Here is a 10,367-nt window from a genome sequence, read left to right as displayed (position 1 = left end):
TCTACACCAGAGATCCATTGGTCAACATCCGAATCAGATAGGCAAAGAAGATCTATTCTGATACAGGCGAGCCCTCAAAAGCTCAGGAACCCCGGGCCAACCGCCCCGATTTGGTATTGTTTCTTCCTCTCTCTTTTTATTCTTTTATTATTTTATTTCTTTTTTCATTTATTTTGATATGTTAACTTTGTCTTAAAATCGTATTTTAATGTTTTGGATCACGCTGGCTCTACCACAAATTTAAGAGTAGATCTACTCGTTTTTTAATAGATTTGGCCTCAGATTTGAATTCAATCAAACTCACTTTCTCTACCATTTTATTTACATCTATTTTATTAGTTTAAAGTATTAAAATTCGAGAGATCTTCATCAAAAAATCTGCCAGATTTTCATCGTAAACAAAAGTACTTAAGGGTATTTTGATCATTTGTTCCAAAAAGATATTATTATTTTAATTCATTAAATGTGTATTTTTTTTATAATCTCAGGTACTTTTGAGTATTCCACCCTTGTTTAGTGGTTGCTCTATATACGGAAACCCAAGTCACTTGTAAAAACCTGTTGGTTGAACTCTTGCACCCATGCTTAGGGCTTGAATATTGAAGAATTTGGAGCAAATTCTTACTTATCCTTTTTGCTTTGTTCTCAAGTTCAAGATTCAAGATGATAGGAAAGAAAAATAGCCGTAGACCACCATACACCATATCCCTTTCCCTACACCACACATCATAGCCCCTTCCCTACACCAGACACCATAGTCCCTTCCCTAACCACACATCATACACCATAGCCTATCTCCTTTCCTCCACCACATACCATAGCATGTTCCCTACACCGTACACTGTAGTCCCTTCCCTAAACCATAAGCCATACACCATACACCATAACCTATCCTCTTCCCTACACTACATACCGTAGCCCCTTCCCTACACCATACACCATAATCCCTTCCCTACACCATACACCTAACCTTGAGCCTTAGTCTTGACCCAAGCCTAAACCTTCTCTCTTATATTCATGCAAAGGGCAAAGGGACCTATGGGTGTGTCCCTAAGCTAGAACACACCCTAAGTCTACTCTCTCACCTCTCTCCCTCTTCCCCTTCTCTCTCCTCTATTTCTTATTCTTCCCTCTCTTTCTCTCACTTCTCTCCCTCTCTCTCTCTCTCACTCTCTCACGTCCCATTTCTGGACCCGCGCCTAAGGGTCGGCCCAACATTCTTGACCTCTTCCCTCTTGCTCTCTCTTCTCTCTCTCACACACATGTAGTTCCTAGATCCATGCCTAAGGGAGGGCCCAACATTCTTGACTTTTCTCTTCTCTATTGCTCTCTCTTCTCTCTCTCACACACATTTAGTTCCAAGACCTATGCCTAAGGGCGGGCCCAACATTCTTGACTTTTTTCTCTTCTCTTGCTCTCTCTTCTCTCTCACATCTAGTTCTTGGACCCACGTCGAAGGGTGGGCCTACAATTCTTGACTTCTCTATCTTCTGTCTTGCTCTCTCTTCTCTCTCTCTCTCTCACATCTAGTTTCTGGACCCACGCCTAAGGGCAGGCCCAATATTCTTGACTTTTCTTTCTCTTTGCTCGCTTGTCCAACTCCCTAATTTCCCTGCACGTCCCTAATTACGCACTCCCCTGCATGCACTTCCCTGCACGCCCCTAACCACACACTTCCCTACGTGCCCCTAACCTTGCACATTTGAGCACGCCCCTCACTACGCACTCCACTGCATGCCCCCAACCCTGCGCACTCGAGCACGCCCCAAACCTCACACTATCTAGACACACCCCCAAGCCCAGACACTCCCCAAATCTAGGGACGCCCTAAGACCAAACACACCCATACCCTTGTGCACCCTAGCATGCCCCAAACCCAAACACGCCCCAAACTCTACACTTCCAGACACACCTTCTCCCCGCATGCCCTTTCCCAGACACGCCCCAACCCCAAACACACTCAGGCACGCCCCAAACTCTGCACACCTAGACACGCACCAAACCTTGTTTCCCCCAATCACCCCCTACAAACCCAAACACGCCCCAAACTCTACACACCCGAACACGCCCCAAACCCAGACACGCTCCAAACCCTATTCTTCCCAATCACTTCTATCTGCCCTATACTCTCACACCCATACACGCCCTACATCAAACCAACTCCAACTCTTACACGCCGCCCTTTATTTCATCATCTCTTCCATCTCTTTCTTGGTAGGTTGCTTGTTTCATTTCTTGAGCACTTGGCTTGGGATCTTCCTGAGATAGAGCCTTAGGGTTCTAACTCTCGGATTGCTACTCTAACCTCCATTCCATACAGTAGAATCAAGTCGTAAGAGATATTAATTCTCTTGCACTTGGTCACGCGGGTGGGGTCATCTTGAGTCAGCTTTCCTTAGAGTTCCGACTCTTTCGCTACTTTAACCACCCGGTCACACAGTGTTTGAGTCGTAAGAAGCTTCATTTTTTCTCTTTCTTATCCCGTTAACCACCCTATCCCGAATACTAGAGCCACTCACTCGAAAAGTCCATTGGAGAGGAGCATTTTCATTTGAATTCCATTAGCAGTTTCTATGAAAGAGCTGAGGTGAAGTGTTGAGTTCTGAGAGAAGCCCGTGTCCAAACCATGTTGCTGGACAGCCGGAAGGCTTTCATTTATTGATCTAAGAGGGAAATAGCCCCAGCTTATCCCACAAACTCATACCGCAGTGAGTTATATGCTCGAGTCCATCTCTTTATCGTATTAAAATCCTCTCATTGTTGAAAATACCTATCCGCAAGTGACACACCAGTCGTGCAAGGGACCCGCGCACAGTCAAGCAATTGTTTGAGAGGGTGCACCAGGCGAGATGGATCCAGGCCCAACCTGTAGGCCTCACAACTTCTTCAACTTCAGTATCTTTTGGGGCTTCCTTTCCCTTCTTCATTCCTTTCTCGCCATAGTTGTCCAATCATGGCAGTCATAAGGGCATATGGCAGCTGGAGCAGAGTGAGCCCCAATACCAATCGAGGCTTTTTGGTCCTGTGTGGGCCAGCGTTCAGCCCCTCTCACCACACGCCTCTCCTACAACACGCCCCTCCTTCCATCTAAAAAGTTAACAAAGACCATCAAATGGGGACTTGGTCTTACCCTAAGGAGAAAGAAACTCGCATGACTTCTCATCGGTGGCCATCAACCTAGGGACACCAATTGTCTTATAATCCTTGGGGTAGTCCAACTCAAAGATCTTTGAGAAAGTAGGTGGGGGCATACTTATGTCCATGCTTCGTCTCCCACTTCACAGACAATTTTCGCCTTTCCAAGTATGATTCGCTTGCCAATAAGAATGGTTGGTAGTATTCCACCTCCTCCAATACGCTTCAGTTGCTCGATCAATGTGGCCATACTTAGGGACCATGAATTTTCTCACCCCAGAAAGATCAAGGAAAGTGGCCTAAGCAGTTCTCATATGCTTCTCTATCCATGCCTCATGCCCTGCACCAAGGGCATCCTTACCCCTCGAAGAGCCCACCTTCCCATACCACTTTTCAAAAAACACGGGATATGAACACCGCTAATCAAGGCCGTGTTGGCTAGCAAACCAATAGGGGGGTAATAAGCTTCAAGTTTCTTGTCACTAGACATGCGAAAAGGCTAGATGCACCCCCTTATGCTCAGAAGATACATCAACTTGCGTGCCTTAGTAGGAGCCCCATTAATCTCATTGAAAACATCTAAGAAGGCCCGATCAATAGGGCCACCAATGGGGAAAGGGGTAGCATGCCGAAAAAGGGAGTCTCCACCAAAGAGACATTGAGCATCACTTGGTGTTTGAAAGAAGGCCTTCTTCCCTGTGATGCGCATAAGTTGGGGACATGAAAACTCTGAGAAATGCACATTCACCTGATAAGTCTTAGGGAAATATGCCAAGAGCCACCCATAAACATAGTGTACTAGAAATACGATCCTGAACTGGTCAAGGAGAGTCTCTTCTTCTGGTAGTCCACACTCCTATGTGGGTTTCATAACCTTTCCACAAGCAATTGTCCCCAGGCCATGGTAAATATTACACAAGCTGGTTGTACTAAAGCATACTTGTGCCCATCAACCATCTCACAAGCCATGTACAAGAATCCGGCCCGAATGCGATTACCTCTCGACCGCAGGAGAGAAAATTTGCATAAAAATAAAGCCAGATAAGATGTCAAATTTACCTAATATTTCGCAGGTCTTCGAGGTAGAATCCCTGATTCTACCGACTCTTTTCCCTTCTCATCAACGGCCTCATCAGGAAGAGACTTCCCACCGTTGATGCTATAACCCAACTCCCCTTTGTCTCTCAGGGTCCCAAAAAAATAAGATTGCCACTTCAAAAAGCTTACATGCCCATATTCCTCCTCTAAGCTCAAAAGTTGATAGACCTCGAAAAGCTCATGAAGCTCAGAAGGTGATGACTTGCTATCTATCAGGTGATCCCCAAAAACCACCCCATTGATTAGTACAAAATCATCATAGATGTCCCCTGGCATGGGCAATCCACCTGTGAAGTGAAGATCTAAAAGAGAGAACAAAACTTCAAGAGTTGCTCATGTAACTCCAGGATTCTAATAGGGCTTTCATGGTATTTGAGTAGCGGTCATAATAACCTGCAAAGCATTGGCAAGCTGCAAGTAAAGAGCATTTCTTCAGGTGCTCTTCATGATGACTCAAGATATCTAGAGTCCAAGAGCAATAGCCCTCAAATACTGATGCTCGCCTTCAAATCAAAGGCTATGAGGAGACCACACCAAATCCTCATTTGTCATCATCCTCTTCCCAAGAGTGATCCTCTTCTCAAGAATGGGGAGGTCTAAGCTCCCAGTGAAGAAAGTGGAACATGGACATCCGGTTTCCTTCCTCCATGGGTACACCCTCCTTGGTCTCACGAATTTGAAACAGATAGTATCACCCACATAAGTGATACTCAGTGGCCACTTTAGTTCTCGGACAGGGGTGAGGCATTTGAGATACTATCCCCTCGTGAGCATGACCCCAATGTACGTGTTAGTCCCCACCTCTCCAGGTTTTGGAAGATTGCTTACATCAGGGACATCACCTATGAAAGCACAAAAGAAAGTTCATTACTAGGGGCTTTGTAAAGGAAAAGAGAGCCACCTATTTTTGAAAAATTTCACCAGCATCCCCCTAAAACAGGGAAATCTGATGACATGGAAACGTGCTTGGCTAGCCCAAATCACCCTGGAGCATTCAGAGGTGGCTATACTGGAGGATCATGCCCATCTAGGATGTGCCCTAAAAGAGCCCTCTTTCTATTTAAAGGCATGCGAAAATATGGGAAAGCATGAAAACGGCATGCAAAACCATGGAGAAAGCATAAAAAGCATGTAAAAGAACAAAAGAAAGAAGAGGGATAGAGCTCACCTCCCTCGGAAACTCGAGATGAACTCACCAATTCTCTAAGCTCTTCAAAACTCCAAGCCTCTTCAAAGCTCCCCTCTTCCTCTCTAAAAGAGTTCTCACCACTTTCTCTCTCTAAAAAGTGAAAATGAGAAGAAGTGGTGAAAAAAATGAGGCCCCAGACCCCTTTTATCGGCGAGTGAGAAAGTCAAAATGGATAGTTATCCCATAAACCCGTCCAACTCCCTAATTTTAAAAAGACCCACTCTAGCTAATGGGTATTTTTTAAAAACGCGAGGGACAAAAGGGTAAGAGGTAAGGAGCCAAAAAAACATCCATAACCCCTCACACAAGCCCAAACGGTGAAAATCCTGTAAGGGCATAACCATCCAAAATCTATCAAATGGCCTCGGAATCGCATGGGACTGGGCCTTTCGTGAAGAGAAAGTCTGGCCTAGTCAAGAATGGCTGGGCTCATCTCGAAAGAAGGCTGAAATTACAGCCCACTATAACCCAAAAGGGGGGATTGAGCCCCCATTTTCTCTCTCTATACTCTCACATCTCTTTCTCTCACGCTCGAGCGAGGTGGCCTAGCCGCTGACCCAATGCTTTCTCTCTCCCCTCTCTCGTCCCACTCTCCTCTCACGTCCCTTCATCGTGCCTATGACCTAGCCGTGGTCACACTCTCTCTCTCTCATCTCACCATGCCCACAGCTTAGCCGTGGGCACACTCACTCTCTTCCCTCTCATCTTACTCTCACCCTCATCCCAAGCCGTGGGCACATTCTCATCTCTCCCCACTCGTCTCACCCCCACTCATCTCACCGTACCCACAGCTTAGCCGTGGCACACTCTCATCTCTCCCCACTCATCTCACCCTCTCTCCCTCTCTACACCATGCCCACGGCTTGGCCATGGGCACAAACACATTCTTCTTCTCTCGCCTCGTACTCTCTCATCACTTCATCTCTCCCTCATCACACCGTGCTCATGGTTTAGCCATGAGCACAAACACACTACACTCATGCTCTCTCATACTCGCACCATTTCAAAACCTATGGCTCAACCATTGGCACGCAACCACACTCTCTCATGCTCTCATCTCTCATCTCAAAGCCCATGGCTTGGCCATGGGCACTAATGCACCCCCTCAACTTCATCTTCCTCATATTTCAAAAGCCCATGGTAAACACCTTCTCCCCCTAGCTTTTATCTCTTTCTCCCTTTTCTTTCACTCACTTCACGTCACTTAGCACACACAGTGGCTTGTGCATAAGCTCGACCTGTGTTACTCGGACAAACTCGCTCGTCATTCCTGACGACTCATTCGCCACCCTTAACCTTGATGACCATCATCGCTCACATGATCTTCACTTCAAACAACCCGACCTTTTATCACCACCATCAAGCATCATTTCAAACGATTGAGCGCTCCACCAACACCCGTTCCACCAATAAGTCACCATTCACAACCACCATCATTTCAAACCAATACCACCATTCATTATCTCCTGTGAGCTGCCTCACCTACCTCATGAAACAAACTCATCATCCCGTTGAGCCCATTCGTCACCTACCCCATGAGGCAAACCACTATCACCTAGGAGCCTCATATGCCTCATGCAGAAGACCACTATCCCCATGGAGCCTCATATGTCCTAGTGAACTTTTACCTTATCCATTCCATGAGAAAAACCATTACCCCATAGAGTTTCACCCACCTCATGGAACAAACCATTATCCCCAGTAAGGTTCACTCACCTCAAAAGGGAAACCATTAGCCCCAAGGAGCTTCACCCACCTCATGAGGCAAACCACTATCCCTAGGGAGTCTCGTACACCTCATGGAGCAAACCACCCTCACTCCTCTGTAAGCCTATATTTCACCCATCCCTTGAGGTGAACCACTATCCCTCGGGAGCCTCATACGCCCCAATGAGTTTCACTCACCTCACAAAAAACCATCCTCACTCCCCGACGGACCTATACCTCACCCATTCCGTGAAGTAAACCATTATCCCCAAGGAGTCGCCTCTATCTCATGGAATGAACCATACACTCCATATCACCATTCCACCTTGATTGGCTCAACAATTCTCTCATCACCCTTTTTGGGACATCATTCGAAACTAGGAATAAGTGCTCTCATCTAAGCCAATACCACCCCCAGTGACCTCTCACATGCAGCATCCAATCCCTTGGAAGGTCACCCAGACAAAGTGCCTCACCGCGGGTGAGTTCATCATCAACCCCTATCTCACATACATACCCATGGGGACTTGATTACATCAATGCCCATTGGAGTCATCAAACCTTGAGTGGCCACTTTTATTAGACCACGCCGTACTCTCGAGGTAGCACGTGCACGCCACCTGGCATCATTCAAACTAATGAATGAATGCCCCATGGAACCTACCGCTCCTCAGCTGAGTCATTAACCCATTTCAAGTAGCCACTTCCATTGGGCTACCTTATGGCACCAAAATGACTCAAAGCCTGCTCATTCACCATTCTAAACCATTACATCCTCAGTGGAGCCTCACTCAAGACTCTCATCTCCCCAAGTGAGTCTCATGACCTACCATTGAGCTTTCACCACCATTGTCACAATAAGGTGACCTTCCCATCATCCATCATGCATTCATCATCGTGATGCCAAAAAGAAAAATAACGATGGATGTAGCCATGAAGCTATGGGTAAAAGAGTGCAAAAAAATCAGGCATGGTGAAAACCAGAAAGGGTTCCATGAGTAAAATGAAAAAATGATGGGAGAAGCCACGAAGCCACGAGTAACAGCATTCAAAGAAAATTGGGTATGGTGAAAACCCGAAAGGGCGTCATTAGTAAAAATGGAAAGGTGGACGTGGCCATAAAATCATAGGTAAAAGAGCCCAATAAAGAGGGAGTTGGTGAAACTGCTCTGTGGCACCACCTCCACCCAGTTTAGGAGAAAACCCGAAAGGGCTCCTGGACCAATAAACAGGTTGATGCAGTGCTCGCCTCCACAAGCGGCTTAAGCCACCTCCTTCATACAAAAGTTTGGTAGTGTGGGAGTCAACGCCCCTCACTAGGGTACCCTACCATCGAAACCAAAAAGAGCTTAAGAAAATGCTTCAACAACTTGGGTCAGCATCCAAAGGATTCCTGAAAGTCAAAAAAATAACAAAGATGGCACGTCAGATCAGTCACATGCCGAAGGAATTCCCAACTACGAAGCCAACAAAACTAGCAAATCAAGCCGACAAAGTGGATCTCATCCCAAATAGTCTTATCAACTGTCAAGCCAGGTCAGCACCTCGGTAGATTGAGTAACTGTTTTAATCAATGTTCGCAAAATCGAACTGGAACGGTTAACCGGTTTTGGGGCTGGGAGCGATTTGAACCGAAACCGGACTGACAGGGACAGTTAACCGGACTACCCGATCAAGTAGATTTTAAAAAAAAAAAGGTAAAAAAACATCCAAAAAAATTTTAAAACAATAAATATTTTTTTAAGTGTATACTATTATATTACATACATTTATCTTATAAAAAAAATTGAAACAACTTTTATATAATTTAATAGTTGAATCCTATGAAATATGCAACACAATTTATAATTTTACATTAATTCAATAATGAAATTACAAAGTCCAACTAACAATAGTTAGTAGTAATGAGAGTGGCGAGGGGGATCATGGTATTGTTGTGTTTCACTATCAAGGTTTACAGAGCGAAAAATCTGAGTAAGGCTTGGAGGAGTCTGTAATGCCGCAGATGTGCCCCCTCTCCAATCAGGAACATTTCCAATGGTACCCCCTTGACCAAAGTCTCCTATACTCGTCCAACCTTCATCCTTTCCCCCACCCTGTTCTATGTTACCCCCAACCTGTTCTGTGTTATGGCGCTCAACAGTTTCAATATTATCATCATTATGAATAACCAGGTTACGGTGATGGCTACAGCTTCGTCTCTCCCTTGTCGAGTAACTTCTTCGCCTCGATGCCTCGACTTCCTAGCCAATCTCATTAAATCTTCATGTTTATCAGACACCGCATGATATTGCGCCCCTTCACATTCCTGGATGACTGGTTCTCATCAGTTGTTTTCCATTGTCCCTTATCTCTTCATCATCCTGTGCCTCATTTTCATCCTATATATAATCATCATCCATATCCATTGTCATGTCTCCTTCATTGGATGCTGCAACATCCACATTATCATCCATATCGGCAACTACCTCACTAAGAAAATCTTGATCTAGTAGTGGGGTCCTTAGTGATACCCACTCATCGGTGACGTCCCTCTGAAAGATGTAATCAAGGTTGATCGGCGTGTAGTCTGTGGGGGTCCTCCTTATATGTCTCTCTCTCAATTTCAAATCATAATGAATGTACACCAAGTTGTACAGCGTCTAAGTCTTTAACATATTTAACCTTGGAACGTGTATCGACTGAAATGTACTCCAGTTTCTCTCACAGCCCGAGGCAGCACATGTTTGACTCAAAATTCTAACTGCAATCTTTTGCAATTGCTTTGTTCGAATTCTGTGTATCGTCCACCATTGTGCTAACACAGACAGACAGAAATAGTTAACAATAGAAAATAAATTGATTTAAGAAAAAAAAATCACAAATAATATTGTACTAAAATATTGCAAGTTTTAACTTAAAACGAACGTGGATGCAATTTTCCAGTTGCTTTTTGGCATTATTGTATGCAAATTCCCCATTATTTTCCATGTACATGATAAGCTAGAAATAACAACATGCGTGTACAAGAAATTAGTGCTACATAGAAATGCAATTCATTATTCTAAATTGAAATTTTATTATAGACATATTTTGATTAAGGTTTACCTGCTTCATACATTCCATCTGAGTTTCAATATCAGGCTCAAGCCTCTAGATGCAGTTTCTTACCCCCTCCATGATATTTTCATCATCAAAAGTGGCATTAGAGTACAAATTTTATGGATTAAGAAAGAGCCATGCACATGGTTTGTTATAT

General features: G+C 44.7%; 1 long non-coding RNA gene across 1 annotated transcript; it reads right to left on the bottom strand.

Annotated features, from left to right (window-relative positions):
* Positions 1-1,340: 1,340 nt before the first annotated feature.
* On the bottom strand, positions 1,341-5,541 carry LOC110006527 (uncharacterized). Its single transcript, XR_002279558.2, has 2 exons — positions 5,402-5,541; positions 1,341-5,075 (listed from the first exon to the last, which is right to left on the bottom strand). It is a non-coding gene; the product is annotated as an uncharacterized LOC110006527 (long non-coding RNA).
* Positions 5,542-10,367: the final 4,826 nt, after the last annotated feature.

This window comes from Amborella trichopoda, chromosome 6 (assembly GCF_054954075.1).
Source record: "Amborella trichopoda isolate Santa Cruz 75 chromosome 6, AtrichopodaSantaCruz75HAP2 v2.0, whole genome shotgun sequence".
Taxonomy (NCBI): Eukaryota; Viridiplantae; Streptophyta; class Magnoliopsida; order Amborellales; family Amborellaceae; genus Amborella; species Amborella trichopoda.
This window is presented reverse-complemented; position numbering and strand designations above follow the sequence as displayed.